At 46.3% G+C, this 19348-nt stretch overlaps 1 long non-coding RNA gene across 1 annotated transcript; it reads left to right on the forward strand.

Moving 5' to 3' along the window:
• The first annotated feature begins 756 nt into the window (after window positions 1-756).
• Window positions 757-10364, forward strand: LOC132694110 (uncharacterized). The gene is made up of 4 exons (XR_009617174.2): window positions 757-939; window positions 2790-5288; window positions 7405-7673; window positions 8057-10364. It is a non-coding gene; the product is annotated as an uncharacterized LOC132694110 (long non-coding RNA).
• The last annotated feature ends 8984 nt before the right edge of the window (window positions 10365-19348 follow it).

Genomic DNA, 19348 nt, shown 5'->3' on the forward strand with positions numbered 1-19348 from the left:
TGTGGTCTGAGGTGGCTGCTGTTGGCCTGAGACAGAATCCATATGCCCAGGTTTTAGACTTCAGGAGCGCAGGTAAGCAAGAGTTGGTGTTTTCTAAACTCTGAACTGGGAAGCAGACCTAAGAACTGCTCCTAATAAAGGAGGAGTTAATTCAAAGCAGCCCCAAATGTGCCAGCTGGACCACAATACTACTTTAAGGTTAACAATGCAAACAATGATTCTAGCTCTTTCTCCTTAAATTCAAACTAATGTTAATGCTAGCTTAAACATGATCAGCAAGTGTCCATTTTAGAACTTATTTCTCCCTCTTCCGGAAGTCCAAAGTTTAAAACCCCAAGTCATAAGGGTTCCTGACCAGTAAAGGGATATTTTTTCCTTCTCCTTCTTTTGTGTCTCAGGCAAATGGTTGGCTTCCTTTAATCTTTTTTTCTTGTGATTTCTCAAAATAGGTATGACTGGGCGGGGGGAGGTGGGGGGGGGTAGGTTTCCAGATTTAGCAAGTAAAAATACAGGATACCCAGTAAAATTTCAGATGAACAATGAATAATTTTTTAGTGTAAGTATGTCACATGCAATATTTAGGGTACGCTGATACTAAAAATTACTAGTTGTTTATCTGAAACTCACATTTAACTGGGATTTTATATTTTACTAGAATTACACTGGGGGAGATAGGTGAGGAAGGCTAGGAAAGTCCAGGGCAGAAAGAGGAGGAAAGGACTTAAAAAAAATTTTTTTTTGTTCCTTTCGGGTTGGAAAAAGAAACATGAGCAGTGTCTGCTATTGCTGTTCATTGCTGTGATCCCTCAGGGTTCTGGAATTGTCTGCTTCCTGAAGAGCCTGCTGCTCACTGGCTCAAGCTGTCTCGATGCCCAAGGGGGATGTCCCAGGTTTGCAGATGTGCCCTTAGCATCTTCCCTGGAAATCACAGAACTTCAGGTAAACATTGACATTTGTATTATCTTAGTTTCCAAGTATCGTTTTGATCTGGAGGGTCCCTTTTGCAGAGAAAGGCTCCCAAAGCTGGCATTTCCCAGTAGCAACAGAAAGGCTTTTAAGTAATTTATGAAAAGACAGTGAAAATTGCAGCCACTTCAGCTGGGGTGTATATGGCGGTGGGGTTGTGTGGTGGGGGTGTGGGGAGTGAATGAAAGACAAGGTGGAAGAAGGGATAATTAAAAGCCGTGTGAAAATGGTCACAACCTTCCACGCCCTGTCTACTTCACTCCCCTGCCCCACCTCTGCCTGTCTCCGTCTTCACCTGCCCTCTCTGGAGATGGGCCCATTCCGAGTTTCTGAGACTCACAAAGGTACAATTCTGACATTGGACCTTGACCAAAAAAAAGTTTAAGCACCTCAGGGGACCCCGTGTAGACATCTCCTGGGACCTCTCCACAGCTCCTATGCTGAGGGCCTGCCTTTCTTCAGTCTTCTCTGGGGGTAACGCACAGAGGACAGAGATGCCATGGTGCTTAGCTCAGTGGCCTGGCACTCGGGTTTTGCATCAAAGAATTGAGATGAAGAGGATTTAGAAATGACCTGGGTGCTAACTCTCCCTCTCTGTAGAAAATCTTGGCTTTTCCTTATGGCAGCAGAATTCAAACACAGACCTCAAAAGTGATTAAGATACAAAATAGTTCCATAAAGACAATGCTGTTTATTTTTATCGAGGGGGTTAAATGATTTGCCCCTATTTTTTTGGCAGGTTAGTGGTTGAGGGAGGAAAGCAATCAAGCCCTGTTTGGTCATAAGAGGGAGGGCTTTCCTGTCTCTTTTTAAAAACTTTTATTTTCAAGTTATTTATTTAATTACAATTAAAATGCATTCGTAGCTGCAAAAAAATAAATGTGCTATTCATAGGAAAAAATTTAAATGCAAAGGAATTAGAAAGGTGGAAAAGAGCTAGTACAAACCCATGCCCTACAGATAACCGCTATTAACATTTTTCTCTTTCCAGTCTTGTCTTTGTGTGCATATATTTACATAATTGGGATCATACTAATTATATAGATTTATATATTTTATTAACACCTTCTGGGCATTTCTCCATGCCATCAGATGTTTTTCCACGGTAGTGACTGAACAATACCCCGCTGTTTGGGTATGTCAAGGCTCACTGGATCATGCCCCCATCGATAAACTCTTACGTTGCTCCCGGGTTTTCTCTCTAACAAATAAAGCTTGTTTTCTTCTTCTTTTATATCAGTCTGTGCTTTTCTGATTATTACTAAGGAGGCATCCCTAGACATATGATGGCGGCCACACCAGATTCTTTCATAAAGCAGCATTCCTCCCTCTGGCCTTTTTGTTTTCCGAAAACTCTGTGGATTGGCCCTCTTTTCCGCGTGCTTAGTAGACTAGAAAACACGGCTTCTCGTGGATTTCTGGATTTTCTTTATTTTCAAGAGGACATGCTGTTTCAAGCATGCTTGGGTTTCCTGTCTCTTGGGATCCTGGTAATCGAGCCCGATTACCATGACTCCCAACATCTCCCTGGCACATAAGTTCTTGAGTTCAACCCAGGCAACAGGAATAAATGTTTTTTTGCCCCCATGGCCTCCCAACCTTGGCAGCCTCCCCCCTTCCCCATCCTGATGCATCAAACTGGACGGTGAGAATGGGGACTCTATTAGCTCAGAGGTCATGGGTGGTGAATCTAAGGGCTGACGGTGGGAACTCCAATGGCAGCAGAGGCAGTGGGAGGTGAGGGCGGATGAGGAGAATTCTGTGGAAGTGAGTGCCCTGCTCAGCCCTTGTCTTCTGCTCCCCTTTCTCCTCTGGACCACAAGGAATGAATGGCCTGCTCCTCTTCATGCTGCCCCTACCTGTTGATTCAGACGGATCCTCACTCCACTCTGAGATGAGGAGAAACGGAAGCCAGCCTTACGCTTTACTCTCTCCTCCCTGAGGAGACAGACTGTACTCATTGTTGAGGTTGTATAAGGGTTTGTACCTCTAACAAAGACATGAAACAGACAAGCCATAAGAAGCCTTCGTCCTCAACCCCACTGACTCGTCTTTTCCGCTTAGACCCCCTCAGGAAGGAGAAAAGCTACCTGAGGAATAATAGTGGGGTTTTGGAGACGTGAAGGCTTGAGGTTGCATGCAGTGCTGTTTAGGGGGCCTTTCCTCACAGAAGCGGAAAACCCAGACTTGATTGTCTCCCGGGCCTTTGCTCACCGGAGCGGATGGGAGTGAAGGGGTGAGGAGGGAGAGAAGCTGAGGCAGGGGTATGTTCATGGGCTGGTGTTAGGGATGACCCTTTCTAGCGTTTTCCCTCTTTCCCTTCCCCTTTGCTGCTAGTCCTGCCCCTTAGTGGGTGTAGGCTGAAGGGGCAGGGCTCCCAGACAAGGCACAGTGTGCCCCAGGGAGAGGGCCACAGAAGGACAGGAGAAGCGATGGAAATTTCAGACGCTAGCAATCTGGGAGGAGAGAGAGAGTTCCTTCTAGAACTCAGCGGGGGAGACAGAGGAACTTGATGATCATTGCAGTTATTGCATAAGGGATAGGTGGAAGATTGGCCTGGCTGCCTCGGTGACTAGAAATATCGGTCACAGCCTGGACATGCATTGCTCACAGACTTGGGTGAGAACTAGAAGGGGAGGACGACGATGAAAATAAGGACGAAGAAGGCTGCCTCTCCTTGAGTTTTCTGAGCGCCAGGCAGCCAGCCAGCTGGATCCACGAGAGGCTTCCCCTGCCAGCCTCTTCGCCGCTCTGGGTGGTGGACATTGTTGTTGTTACTTTCCAGATGAGACAGTTGAGGCTCAGGGATCCAAACGAGCTTGCCTAAGGCCATGGGCTAGTCAGTGCAAGGACAGACCCCACCTCCCCCAGACTGTCTCGAAGACGCACGCAGTGTCCTGCTACCTCATTCAACAGCCCCTCACGATGCACCAACAGTAAGCCGGCTTCAGCAGGGGCGTACAAAAACGAGAATGACACCACCGTTACTTTTCATAAGCTTATAGTCCAGAGACGCTTCCAGAAGTCCTCACGTCTATTTCTTCGTTGCATGAAGCCCATACCATTTGGCACCAAAGCTCCTTCTGAGGATTGGAGAGACTTGTCATTTGTTTTTCCCAGCTGGGTCACTGTCTTCTTGAAGGAGGAACTGAGTCCCATCACCAGGCCAGTGGTCTTATCTCCTTCCCTGAGGGCAGGACGAAAACATAGGCAAGAACCCAGGGACCTGCCATGTGCCTTTCAGTGCAAGTCTCCGTCTGGTTCTCTGCGAATGTAGAGCTTTGAATGCAATGTAAAATTCGATCAAAACTCGGTGAGTTTTGCTCTCCTGCTTCCTGTTAGTACCAAGGGCAGGAGCGACATCAGGCTTGGCCTACGATTTCTGTTCTTTGGATATCAACCGAAAGAATTTCACAGCCTCACTGCACTGCCTAACTCTCTCCCGGACTCAGCCCATCTTTCTCCACCTGTTTTCCCTTCTCAAGCTTCTGCACCTGGATCATCTTGCAGACGGAGGGAGGTCGACACAGTTTACTATTTCTCTGTCTCAGCTGTTCTGCTGGTCACCTCCTGGCAGCCCTCACGGGGGGGAGGATCGTGGCTGTCTCGCTTGCTTTCCGCGGCATTTCCAACTGCCTTTGAGGTTTTACCATTGACACTTTTGAATAGCACCGTCATTTTGTTGTCCCACTCTGGATGCCGTCATCTGTATTCTGATTTCATCTCACCTCGAGACCAGGTTGTCCAAGCCTTATTTTTTTATTTATTTTTTCCTATTTTGACTTGAGACAGCTTTTCGTTTACTCTTCACATCAGTGGGTATCTGGGACGCTGCAGCTTTAACTTTGAAACATGGTCACGTGCAGCCGGGGTGCTTTTACCGTGGGTCTCATAGGCTAGTGGAGTGGGGGCTGGGATCTGGAAGAAGAGCCCCAGGACAAAGACGGCCTTGTCATTGGTTATGAGCAAGTGCAAGTCTCTGCTTCGGAGCTGGGGAAGACAGGTTTGAGAAGACTTAGGGAAGGAGATTCCTCCCGTCAGTGTGGACTCTATCCCAGATGCCAGGGAAAGTCTCTGGGAATTCCCTAGGATCTGTGCTCAGCTTGAGAGGCTTCCAAGAGACATTATCTCAGTACATTCCATTTTAATAAAGAACATGGAAGAAGACGGCATCTGGGAAGCATGTGCAGCCTACAGAACTGATATAGGTAAAAAGAATTCTTTTTGCCTGTGGTAAATCCGCAACTGCTTGGTCAACATGGATTTCTTGCCACTAAATCTTCGGGGGAAGAGCCTCAAAGGGAAGAGCCTCAAAGGGAGAGGTAAGGATCCCGCCTCTATGCTGGTTCACAGGAGCAGGGCCGGTATGCTATTGGAGGGGTCCACCTCATAGAGGAATTCTTACCTGTGCTCTGATCTCCCACTGGGTGTGGTGGTCCGGGGGCGTCATCCCGGTGGATCCAAGGACGAATGTCCTCCGGGCATCGGAAACGGCCATGCTGCGTCCGAGGCCCCCACACATCTTGTACTCTACAGTTTTTGTCACATGAGGACAAGATCGCCTTCAAAGATCTCCTTAGAACTTTGGGACACACTTCAAGCCCTAAAAACAAGAACTTTATTACTAAACCTGTCACCTATCTGCGTCTCTATTTGGACAAGATATATTATTGTTCCCCTCCCCCGGCCCAGCTCCTTCCCAAAAGAAAGGTGATAACCATCTGCTTTGTTTGATGAAGCACATCATGTGTTATTCTAGCTGCAGAGAAAGTCCCTTTCTTACTGGGAAGCCCGCGTGGTGGTTTGAAGGGTCAGAGACTTAAATTTTTGTCTTTTTTTTTTTTTTTTTTTTAACCAAGAAGATGTATATCCTGGCTGAGTCTCTGACTTCATCTGAGTTTTTTATTTGTCCTCACTACAAATCATTGGGATGGACCCAATGATTCCTTTACAAGGTCTGTTTTCCATCCTGAATGCCAAAGTTGCTTCTCTGAATAGTATCTGCAAAGATATTCCCTGGCTTACTTAGAGTTCCTTTCCCCTTGGAGATACTGAATATGCTTCCAACGGTGGTAAGACTTTAGTGTATGCACAGTCCCTTCTTTATGATGCTTCATCCAGGTGACAACCAGCTAATACCAGACGGCGGACTTCTTAAACCATGTAATCTATGTCTAGGATTTTGCTTTTTTTTAATTTTTTTTAATGTTTATTTATTTCTGAGACAGAGAGAGACAGAGCACGAGTGGGGGAGGGGCAGAGAGAGAGGGAGACACAGAATCTGAAACAGGCTCCAGGCTCTGAGCTGTCAGCACAGAGCCCGATGCGGGGCTTGAACTCAGGGATCGCGAGATCATGACCTGAGCCGAAGTCGGACGCTTAACTGACTGAGCCACCCAGGCGCCCCGTAGGGTTTTGTTTTTTAAATGAACTCCAACATCATAATAACTAATGTTACTGAGTATGTACTATATTCTAGTTATGCTTCTAAGCCTTCAGATGTAAAATCACTTTTGATTTAATCCTTACAAATAGCCTAGGAGGTACATTCTATTATTTATGCCCGTTTTACAGGTGAGCAAACCAACACACAAAGCTGATTAAACACCTTGCCCAAGGTCATGTAACAACACGGTAGAACCGGATTCCACTGGGGCTAACACTTGAGTCTGTGCTCTTGCCCGCCAGCTAAATCTGGATTCACGCAAATGTTGTTTGATTTTGTTTTGTTTTCCCCACAGCCTCGATTATTTCAGGATCTGTTTTCAAGCACAATACGTTTCTCAAGTGCTAGAGGCTAGCACTTACACGTCTTCAGCATAGGATATGACTCTAGGGATATGCAAATCTGTGTAACACCAAACTATACATGCCAGAGCCTAGAATGAATAAATTGGACATTTGAGATTTCCGGAGAGAACCAGAGATAGAGATTATGGCCACTACCGTGGGTATTGATTTGAAAGCCTGACTCAGGTTGCAGAAGGCCCTGGTCTTTTCCCAGAGCCCCTGCCCTTAGCCTCCTGCTTCGGGCCTTAAAAAGACACTGAGCCTCGCTTGTCTTCCTGAATGAGAAATATTGCCTGTGGTTACTCTGAGGGAGACCAACTGGTACATGTCCTATGGCAATGACAGGAAGCGGCTCCAGCTGGAGTCTCTCTTCCCACTGCTGTACTCAGCTCGTCCTGGTTTCGCCAAAGACAAAAACCTCCCTCCCAAAGCCTTGTCCTCGAGCTGGGGGACGACACTTCATGTTAAACACCGCCCATGGCACCTAGCATTTTGCCTGGCACATGATAAGGGCTCCTAAATATTTGTTACTGCCTGCCAAAAGAGATCAATTCAGCCGTGATTTTTCACTTCCCCAAAAGATTCGCTGCAGGGTTCCTTTAAATGGCCAGCTCCCCTAGTGCATTTAAAATGTGACTTGATTTATAGGAATTCAACATACAAGGCCCTGCGAGGCCACATCAATCGTGTAAACTGAGATGCATGTGCTGCTGGGTTCCCACTGACCAAGCGTGTTGGCAGCTCCCTCCACCAGCCTGGAATGCACACAAACCCCGGGGCTGCGCTCCCTCCTTTTATCACAAAGGAGCTCATTTTGTGAATGAACAGCCGCCGCCAGCAGCACGTTGGTATTCCCAGTGACCTTTGCCCGGGGATTGGATTCCCGCCCAGCAGGGAGACCGGGGCCCTAGGAAAAGGTGAGTTCCTTGATTGCCACAGCCTGCTGGGCTGAGGTCTGCGGAGGAAGGGGCTCAGGGAGCCTTTCCCTTTCCGTGAATCACCTCCGAGAAGCTTCCCCTCCCGCCCGCGTCGCTCCGTCTTCTTTGTACGGGCTTGTTGGATTCCGTTCAGCAGGGAAGGCTCACTGCTTCTGCCGCTCGGCTCCTGCAGTTCTTTCTTCTGCTTCTTCTTTTGTTTTTTTAAGCTGTGAATAATAACCAGTCTAGCTTTGCCTTGCCTTTCCCAACCGTGATTCTGGGATCCTTGCGAGCTTCCGCCCCTTCCCCTCCTCCCCGCCCACCCCCTCCCCTCCTCCTCCTCCTCCTTCTCCTCCTCCTCCTCCTCACCACGGCTTTTTCAGTTTGATGTTTTTAGGTATCAAAGGAAGGTCTCCAGGAACCCTGCAACTAAAGACTTTAATGAGGACCATGCCCGAGAAATCCCGGCTGCCAAAGACATGATGATGATTTATGTCGCTCACTCACTCCCTAACAGCAAGAGGACTATTTGTAAAAATAAAAAAGCTGCTCATATGGAATTAAACAAGAGCATAGCTGCTTCCTTCCAGACCCTGGGAGCTTAACAAAGAGCATCCACACTGCGCGGCCAGCAGCACATGGCCCCAGGCCGGCCGTCTTCCTGTCACACAGCGCTCAGACAGCCGCGCACGCTCCCTGTCGGCGGACCCCAACAGGCACATGCCCAGGGAAGCACAAACTCGGGTCGGACACAAAAGGGTCTACACTGACCTCAGGCCTCAGCTGAGCCACCTAAGGGCTCTGAGCATCAAGAGGTGGGCAGAGGCACAGGCCGCTGCCGTGGTCGCCCCCAGGGCCTGGCCGCAAGATGGTTAGCGCCCCTCTTTGTTCTTGGTGTCGGACCGCTGAGCGACCCATGGGTGCCACCTGGGTTCTGGCCAGCTCGCCAAAGGGGGAAGAGATACATTCTAATGCCTCCCTTTCCTCATGTTAGCTGAGGCCACCTCAGAGTCTTGATAGCAGTAAGGAGAGAAGCGTAGGACACGTGGAACGCAAAGCTGACACCTGCTGATGATTATTATCGATCTATATTGCGGCTGCCACCAATGGGGCCGCTCAGACCTCCTGCTGCAGTGACAGTACTTGACCGAGGGACTGGTCTATGTTCTTGCAGGTCACGATCGGTCAGGTGCGCCACAAAAAGGACCTCAGGGGAGACACAAGAAAACAGTGTGTTATACTCACGGGACCTAGACAGGAGGTTACCGTAGGGCATGCAAGGCCACGGTGGGGGGTGGGGGGTGGGGGAAGACCCCGGTTCTGGTCAAGTGACAGAAGACAGGAAAGCCTACACCATGACCTTCGTTGGGGTTTCTGCAAGCAAGGCAGGGCAGAGGAAACAGTTTAGGATTTTGACGAGTAAGAATAATTTTGGTGGATTCTGGGCCGTAGCGTGGGCTCTAATTGCCTCCGACCTGGTCCTGGCATAATTAAGGCAGGGGATTATTGCCTCCTGGGCCGTTCAGGCCAGAGAAAGAGCTTCGTGCTCTGGATTGGTTAGCTTGCACATTGGAGGCATGGTCCTGGCTGAGGTCTTTGTTATCCCAGAACTGGCCAGCCCCTGCAGGAGCAGTCCCTCTCCAGCCAGAAAAGGTTTTTTTAAAATGTCAAAACGTTATAAAATATGCAAAATAAAACAAAAACTATGTACAGAGATTGGATTTGTGGCTACCAGAGGCAGGAGTTGGAGGGCAGAGGAATTGGAGGAAGGTGGTCCTAAAATAAATAAGTAATGAAGTAAGTAAATAAGTAAATAGCGTGTGTGCACAATACATGGCCCCAGCCGCTGTGCTCTAAATCCAAGTTTGCACCGTGCTCACCCCAAGGCCACACTTCCTGCTGGCCGCTCTAAGTCATTGATGCAGAAGAGGCAGGGATGCCCACGTGTGCTCATTCTCGAGAAGACCTGGGACTTCTCTGTTGGCAACTTCCGCTCAAGGACACCCCCAGGAGTTTAGCGTGGATCCGTTTCTGGGAACTGAACTGGTGCCCGAGACTCTCCTACCCCATCTCCTCGACGGGGGTCAGAACCACACTGGGTCTGAAGGCTCTCTCCCTGCCTTGTCTGCTTACCACCCCCTACCCCGCAGCCCATTTTCTCCTACAGACAATTCCCCTCAAATAACAGCAGTCATTCGCTATGTGTCTAAATCCCTGTTTTGGTGTCTGCTTTGGGGGACCTGACCTGACACATATACTAAGTGGGCTATTATTCTATGTTGTATAGTATCAGCAACTTTTCTGATGTACAGACGCGTGCTGGCTCTTTTACTTAGTCACTCAACCTTGAATAAAAACATTGACTAGGTATGCCATGAGTGATGCTGAGGAGACAGAGATGTTATAGATTGAATGTTTGTTTATGCCCCATTCGCCCTCCCAAGTTTCTATGTTGAAATCTAACCCCTGATGTGATGGTGTTAGGGAAAAATCTGTTATTAGATGACCGACAGGACTGATGAGGGAATTCCAGTCCTTGCCAGAAGGCTCCCCTTCCGGGATTTCCTTCCTACCCCCCTGCCACAGGTGCCAAATTACTATTAATGAGGGAGGCGGAAGTAACAGACTATAAATTGTCCCCTCTGTTGCCGCTCTGGGCTCAGATCTCTGGAGAATGATCTCCTCTGGGCCCACCGGCCGCTTGGTTCTTCTGCCGCTTGGTTCTTCTGCCTGGTGATCCAGATGCGTTTTCCATAACAATGGTATGTGGAGGGTGGAGCCCTCATGACAGGAATTAATGCGCTTATAAAAGAGACCTTAGAAAGCTGCCTTGCTCCTTCTGCCATGTGAGGACACAGTCACAAGATGGCCGCCTGTGAACCAGGAAGTGGGTCCTTACCAGACACTGAATCTGCTGACATGGTGATCTTGGACTTCTCAACCTCTAGAACTGCAAGAAATAAATTTCTGTCGTTTATAAGCCACCCGGTGTGCGGACTTTTGTTATAGCAGCCTGAATGGACTAGATACTCTCATTGATGGGCTGGCGAGTTGGGGTGCATTGATAGATATGTACACAAACAATCAGAATAATATGGTTAATATTCAAATTAAGGATGTGAGTGGTCACAGGAGGAAGTGTTTCACTTTACCAGGGTTGGGGGGGTGGGGGGGCTGGAGATGGACAAGAAAGACTTCATGAAAGAAGGATACTGGAATTCTGGCAGAAGATATCCCACCCTCTCACGTCCTATCTTCAGTATGACCCAAGTGATAAATAAAAAGGAAGAACAGGAGCCCGTAAGAGATTTAACATCATATAATTTGATGGGTTTCCCCCTGCCTTCACTGCCTTTTACAACAGCTGTAAAGTAGCAGTAATTATCCGCCACAGATTTGAGACATATTCCGCGTCGCCAAATTGAAAGAAGCACAAATGTCATGAACTCGTCCCTGTTGGAAGACAACTGTTGTTAGTTCGAGAGGCCACCGTGGTGCAGCAGCAAGGATGCAAGATGCGTACTATGGAGGCGTTCCTGGTACTCGACTGGGCTCAGCCTGACCCTAGATCCAGCTTTTATAATCAAGTGGGATCTACTCTAGGCTGAATTGTGTCTCCTCCCAAAATTCATAGGTTGAATTCCTAACCCTCAAGTACCTCAGAATGTGACTGTATTTGGTCTTAATGGGGGTAATCAAGTTAGAGTGAAATCATTAAGGTAGGCCCTCATCCAGTATGACTGGTCCCCTTACAAGAAGAGGAAATTCGGAGATAGAGATGCACAGAGAGAGAAGATCATGTGAACAGACACCGAGGGAAGATGTTCAGCTACAAGCCAGAGAGAGAGAGGCCTGGAGCGGATCCTTCCCTCATGGCCCTCAGAAGGAACTAACCTTGGCAACACCCTGGTCTTGGATGTCTGGCCTCCCAAATTATGAGACAATAAAATCTTTGTTGCTTAAGCCTCCCAGTCTGTGGTACTTTGTATTGTAGCCCAAGCAGACTACTATAAGAATCCTTTTTCTCCCCTTCCTTGGAGATAGGATCTGGCCCCATTCTGCTCTCAACCTTAACGGTGTGGTGAGCGGGTAAAGATGGTCTTTTTCTTTCCCAGAGAGCTGGGGATTAACCTTTGACCATGGGAGAGAGAGCAGGGAAAGTGAGGCCTGAGGAAAAGCAGAAAGCCAGGCTTACCACAATGAGCACTTGGTCATGCAGAATGAGGAAGAATTGACCGAAGAACACAGCTCTCAGAAGCTTCAAACGCAGAAAATGGGAAAGACACACTCTTGGCCTTTGGATTTGAAGGCACCGATGCTATTGGGAAGCAAGATAAATTATTTCGCCAGACTAAAAATAGAGCAGGCCCGTCCGATCAGAGTCAGGGTAGATCGATCGCACTGCAGTCCAAAAGGAAGAAAAATGAGGCGAGAAGAAGGACATGCCTGGGGACTAGAACCTAAATAGCAACTCATATGAAGCCTTGCTTTGGCCCCTGAGAGACATGAAATGAGAATTCCTGAGAAAAGGCCGAGTGATACCTCAAACTCACAGCTGACATTGCTGGAAAGGAAGGCTTCATTGGCCCTGGGTCAGAACCAAGAAACGTGAGCAGTTTTAACTTGGAGGGTGTGATGTGACGATCCAGTCACTTTCCTGGGGACAAATGAAGTCAGTCTGTGACAAATACTACATTATAGCAAATTGTGTCCGTTGGGGAGCTCACCAATACCCTAGGCAGGAGCTGCAATATCTTAATGCCCAAATCATCTCCCTAACGTAAAACATTTCATGAAATTGCCTTATTTACCCTGGTGTTTTTTGACATACTGAGGGGCAGTTTCCTGCTAAAGCACTTTTTTTTTTCATTTTTATGTAAACAACAGAAATGTGCGGGGTTTCTAAGGATAAATCTCCCCACCCAAACATACACCCTTCATGGATGTACCTCTTTTTAATGTCTCCGAGGTCAGACCACGTTGCCCAGTGTACCTAACATGACTTTAGGCCTCTCTCTTTCAACTTGACTTGTGGAGCTCCACACACCCTCTCCCCACCCCTCCCCCCCCCCCCCAGCTCACCCCCGTCATATGCCCAGAACTTTACAGGGGTAGGACAAGTAGCAAACAATGAAAGATAAGAGAGAACTAGGGTTTAAATTATACAATAAGTATTTCCACCCTCACCCACAACAAGTCGCCTTGCCCCACGCTTAGGGAAACAACTCAGAGCCGATCCACATGAGTTGCGCCTCAGAGGAGGGCAAAGGGCACCCTGGGGTCTATAGGAGGGGCAATGGGAGAAGCTACAGCTAAGAAGAGAGGACACTGGGGGACAGTTGCAGCCACATAAGGGATAGTCACCACTCAAGGGAATTCACTGATTTATTGGGCACCTAATCCACACGAAGAGGATGAGGCTCTGGGAAGAAGAGCCAAAGCATCAGCCTTTAAATGTTACTTGTCATCTGAGTATTTGAAGGACTACCCTGCCCATGAGTACTAGCCAGGGGCAACCCCATTCTTTTTCTTCTCTCTCTTCTCCTAACCATGTCTTTCCCTCTCATCCTTAGGAATACCATTAGATAGCAAAAACCCTAATTTGTATTTCCATTCCTCTTTCTAGAGCACAGAAATGGACATCTCCATTTGGGTATCTCACTGGCATTTTAGAATCATCATCTTCCTACAGCCATCTCTTCTCCCCTCTTCCCCATGAACAGACAAAACCCCAAAGCAGCTCCTTGACTCAGCATTATTCTTCACTTGTGGGGGTCAAAGATTCCCTCTCCTTTGACTCCTCTCTCTTCCTCCTAGTCCAGCCAACTACCATGTTGTTTTCGACTACCTGTACCAAGTGTGTGGAAGATGCCCTTTCTCCCCCTGTCCAGTCACGGCCGGCACTGCCCCTTCCACCCCTCAGATGCTTCACTGCAGCCGCCCCTAACTGGCCTTCTTGCCCTCCTTCAGACTGTTCCTCTATTCTTTAAACTTTCCTCCATTATCCCCACTGGCGAAATTTTCTTTGAAAGGGCAGCCCAAATGCCACCGTTTCCTCCATGAATCATCCAAAATATGCCCAGTGAGACATGGGCTCTTCCTCTTCTGACATCACACAACCAAAATTTATCTTAGCTTGTGTACATGAAGAAGATACATCCCAGATATTTATATTATGTCCTCTGTGCTCCGTAGAAATCTGTCCAATGTGATCAACTTCCCTATCCACTTGGATAACATATCCACACCTCAAGTTAACATGCCCAAAGAGAATTCTTGCTTTTTCCACTTAAGACCTGTTAATCCACCTGCCTTCCCCATTTTGTAAATGGTTGCATGATTCTCTTTATGTGTCAAACTAACCATGGATTTATCATGGATTCCTCACCTTCGTTCTTATCCAATCCAGCGAATGCTTTTACTTCCAGAATATATCCTGACTTACCAACTTCCCGTTACCCCGTTATTATCTTAGCGTAAACTAACGTCTGGTCACGATTATTGCAATCGACTCTTACAGAATCTCCTTGATAAAGTGTTTCATAGAAAATGTAAATGAGATCATGTCATTGACCTGCTGAATACCCTCCAAAGGCTTTTCATCACGCTTTGAATAAAATTCAAATTCTTTACTCCGTCCTCCAAAGCTCTATGTATGGTCTAGCCCCTAAGTGGATCTCTGACTTCATATTCTACTATGTCCTCTTTGCTTTCCTTGCTCTTTTTATCCTTTCCTTGAATATATCAAACATGCTTCTGCCTCAGGATCTTTCCTCTTCTTCCTCTTATCTGAGACACTCTTTCCCAGATCCAGCCCCTTCTCTTCATCCATCTCTCAAGTCACACGTCAGCTTCTCAGAGAGGCCTTCCCTGACTGTCTACTAGAAAAAAAGACCCTTTCTCGCCTCACTTCATCTCACTTGGCTTTATATTCTTCACAACAATGAATGCTGAATGAAGTCCCCAACTTACTTGTTCCTTTGTTTTTTGTCTCCTTTCCTCTTGAGTATGAGCTCCATAAAAGGAGGAAACCTACCTGTGTAGCTAACAAACTTTCCATCTCATGGCTCTTGAAAAATCATACCACCTGTTGGTTGTTTCAACCTCCAAAATAGTCCATGATGATTCTCTTCTTCTAGTATTCACACTCAAGCACAGTCCATTCCTGCAACAAATAGGAATGACCTATGTAACCAATAGGGATATTTCTGAGGCATCTGGGTGGCTCACTTGGTTAAGCTTCCGCCTCTTGGTTTTGGCTCAGGTCATGATCTCATGGTTTGTGACTTGAAGCCCCATGTTGGACTCTGTGCTGACAGCACATAGAGCCTGCTTGGAATTTTCTCTCTCCTCTATCTCTGGCTCCTCCCCTGCTCGTGCTCTCTCTCTCTTTCTGTGTGAAAATAAATAAACTTTAAACAATAGGATATTTCAAGAATGGTGAAGCATAAACTTCTGAGACTGGATCATAAAAGATACGACTTCTGCCTTGTTTTCATGGATGACTCATTCTGGGGAAAGCCAGCTGTCATGTAAGCACACTCAGCAACCCTATGAAGACCATGTGGCAAGAAACTGAGACCCCCTGCTGATAGCCAGCACTAAGTTGGCAGCCTTGTGAGTACATCTGGTACATGGATCCTCCAGCCCCAGTCAAGCCTTCAGATGACTGGAGCCCCAAGCAACATCTTGACTGCAGCCTCTCAAGGGACCCCAAGCTAGAACTATCCAGCTAAAATGCGCCTGAATTCCTGACCTATAGGAACTGTGTGAGATAACAAATATATTTTAAAATATTAAAAAAAAATCTTTTTAATGTTTATTTATTTTTGAGAGACAGAGAGAGACAGAGCGTGAGCAAGGGAGGAGGAGGAGGAGAGAGAGAGAGAGAGAGAGAGAGAGAGAGAGAGAGAGAAAGAATCTGAAGCAGGCTCCAGGCTCTGAGCTGTCACCACAGAGCCCGACATGGGGCTCAAACCCACGAACTGTGAGGTCATGACCTGAGCCAAAGTCAGACACTTAACTGACTGAGCCACCCAGGCACCCCAATTTTAAAAAGTTCATATGTAGTTTTAAGCCGCTACATTTTGAGATAATTTGTTATGAGGCACTAAATATTACGCAACAACTGCTGGCTTATTGTTGTTGTCATTATAATGCTTTTTTTCCTTGTCCAAGAACACAATAAATACACCATAAGAAGTGCTTTTCAATGTTCCAATTTCAGGCAGAGAAAAACACAACAACTTATTCAACACAACAGTTCCTAGTTAGGGAATGTTATGTGAACTAATTTGAATTGTATGCTGTGTTTGGATAAACCAAGGCGTTTTATTTGCTGTACTTAAGCGAGACAGATGGGTGTCACCTACAGCTCTTTAGGCTGTTGTGAGCATGCCTTATTTCCAGGCACTTTGAAGCGCTTTTGGGTTTAGACATGTTAAAATTGTGCCCCTCAAATGCTTTTTCATGTAAAACTTTACTTATAAGTACAGTTGGAGCATAAGGAAATTATAAGCTCCCCCGAATTAAAAATGGCAGCTATGATGATGCACAATGTAGCATCCAAAGAATGAGTCCCTCCCACCACCTACTATAATGTAATCCTTACATTACATTGCCTTTCTTTCCTTTCCAAGTTTATTATCAATACCTCTTTTTGTGGTCCAACTGTGTATTTTTATACCTGTGAAAAATTGTTAGTTATCTCAGAAGTGGAGCACATCATACTTTTTCCCTTTAATTTAATACTAATATGAATACTTTTGCATTCAACCGTTTTCCGTTTCATGGAAGGATTTTCAGGAATAAATTAAGGTTTTAAGTGAAGGGAAGAAGGATATACATGGTTTGTAGAAGGCAGTCAATAAATAGTCAAGGGGACAAATCAAAGCTCCTTATTCCCTGAGCTTGGCCTAGAACCCAAATTTCATAAGCCAGTATGTTTTCTATATACCTTATTCTGACCTGACTAAATTGATAATTATTCACCCACAAATTTTATTTATTTTTTTGTTCTTTTTTTTTTTTAACGTTTATTTATTTTTGAGACAGAGAGAGACAGAGCATGAACGGGGGAGGGTCAGAGAGAGGGAGACACAGAATCTGAAACGGGCTCCAGGCTCCGAGCTGTCAGCACAGAGCCCGACGCGGGGCTCGAACTCACGGACCGTGAGATCGTGACCTGAGCTGAAGTCGGCCGCTCAACCGACTGAGCCACCCAGGCGCCCCTTTATTTTTTTGTTCTTGAGGGCAACCTCCTTAAGGTCAGGCCTCTTTTATTGTGGTTGTAATTAAACCGACCTTGTTGGTTTCTCCGTGTACCTGATTGGCAAATTGATCGTAGAACTACCCACCACATTTATTCATTCAGCAAACATTGACTGAGTGCTCCCCACAGTGTCAGGCACTGTGCTAGGTACTGAGTACCTAGAGATGGATGCGATGTGGTCCCTGATATCAAGCTGCTCCAATTTAGTAAGAGAGAAAGAGGAAAAACAAAGAATTAAATATAGGGGGAAGAAAGATGCAAATACTTTAACAGAAGGGTGAAGGGAACATGGCCGGAATGACATGACTATCCCAAGGAAAGGATTAGAGGAAACTTCCACAAGGGATACTTGAGGTAGATCCTGAAGGACAAGTGTTAGTAATCAGTGAATGTTGGTTGACGTTGCCTCCAAGATTCTGTTGGCTTGGGCTATGGAATTGTTCTTGAGGTTGGATTGCCTTTTTCCCTGGTGGCGTGTAGGAATTAATGAGAGAAAGGAGTGAATGAAGATTTGAGCGCTGACCCCCAAACTGGGAAACATTCATTCCTCATGCATCTTAGATTAATTCAAAGAAAATGGATAGAGAGGATAATCAATAGTACTTCCTTGTTGCGTTTTTTCCTTTTCCTTTTAAACGTTGCTACAGCAACATTCTGTTGAAGCCCCTCGAAGGTATAGGAGACCGTCAGTTGGTTGTTACAACTGACATGGAAGGGCTGGAAGCATTTTCAGAGGTATCCAAGTGCATAAGGTGCAACTATTAGGTAATGAGTTGGAATTTTAACAGTCCCGAACGCATACATCTTAATGAGCATGGTCCCCCAGGGAGGAGGTCAACTGCTTATTCCAATGATTTTGCCATTACTAAAAATATTCTGGGAATGCATGTCTCTCTGGAAATTGTCTTCAAACCTACAGCATATTCTTTTGAATTGCCTTGATGATGGGTAAATCTTAGTCCTTGGGGTCTGAATTTTTACTTATGTGTAACAGGTAATTTTCCAGGCCATACCAAGCTGGGGGAATAGTTTAATGGGAAAACAGTGACATAAGCCCATTACTCCACAGCTCAGCCCTACCAGCTGGTTTGCTAGAATTCTGAACTGCCTCATTCTGCCTCCAGGTGTATGTGTGGGGAGAAGGGAGCAACATTAGTGTGGACAGAGGAGGTGTGGAGATGGGTTGGTTGTGGGTTTTTTGTTGTAGTTGTTGTTTTTACAAATAGGTTTATTTAAATCTATTTATTTATGTACTTTTCCCCCCTCCATAACTGTTCAATTGTCTTGCAATCAATTCCAGTTGATTTCCACTAAATAGGGGAAGGCCCTTTGCTTCCACTGAATCTAGAAGATACTTTCTAGAGATACTCCATGTAGTAGATTGCCTTTAAAGATGGCTGTCATTTCTTCCCTTTCTCTGCCTTCCATCTGCTAAAATATGGGCTAACTTGTAACTGTGTTGATCGATAGAATATAGCAGAAGTGACATTGTACCAATTCTGCACCTAGCACAGATTTGAGACAACTAGAAGCTTCTACTTCCTGCGTCTTGGGTTACTCACTCTTGGGATGCTTCTCCTAGAAACCTAGACACTAGGCCAAGATAGGTGTAAGCCACGTGGAAAGGCCAAAAAGAGAATCCCTTTTTGGTTTCACCACACCAGAGTCAGAGTTGGGGTTCTTATTGCTCAGAGCTCCATTCTTCAATTTTTGTACCAAGTCTCCATCCTAGGTGGTCTCTTTGCTTCTGTTCTTGTCCACTTTCCACCAGTTTATTCTGCAGCCAGCTGTCAGAAGAGTTATTTTATTTTATTTTATTTTATTTTATTTTATAGAGAGAGAACATGAGCAGGGTGGAGGGGCAGAGAGCCCACACTCAGAGCAGAGCCTGATTTGGGGTTCAATCCCATCACCCTGGGATCATGACCTGAGCCAGAATCAAGAGTTGAACGCTCAACTGACTGAGCCACCCAGGCACCCCATTTTTCTTTAAAATGAAATATCAAATCATATCTCTCTGCTCAGAACCCTCTAGTGGGTCCCCACTTCTCTCAGAATAAAAAGCCCAAGTCTTTGCAATTGTCCATGAGGTGCCTCAGGGTCTGCCCCTGGTTGCCAGCCAATTCTCTGACCTTATCTCTTAACATTCTCATGGAGATGCTTCTCACTTTGGGCACATTGCTCCCCTGACCTTCCTTGAATAAGCCTGTACACACGCTGTTCCCTCTGCCTGGCACTGTCTCCCCTTAAGTACGCATGTGATTTACTCCTCCACTATCTCTAGTCTCTGTTCCAATGTCATCTTCTCTGTGACGTTTTTGTTCTCCATCCTTTTTTTTTTGTTTGTTTTTAGTTTCTTTTTTTGAGAGAGAGTAAGTGTGAGTGTAGGAGGGGCAGAGAGAAA

The sequence above is a fragment of the Panthera onca genome, chromosome B4 (genome assembly GCF_046562875.1).
Source record: "Panthera onca isolate mPanOnc1 chromosome B4, mPanOnc1 haplotype 2, whole genome shotgun sequence".
NCBI lineage: Eukaryota > Metazoa > Chordata > Mammalia > Carnivora > Felidae > Panthera > Panthera onca.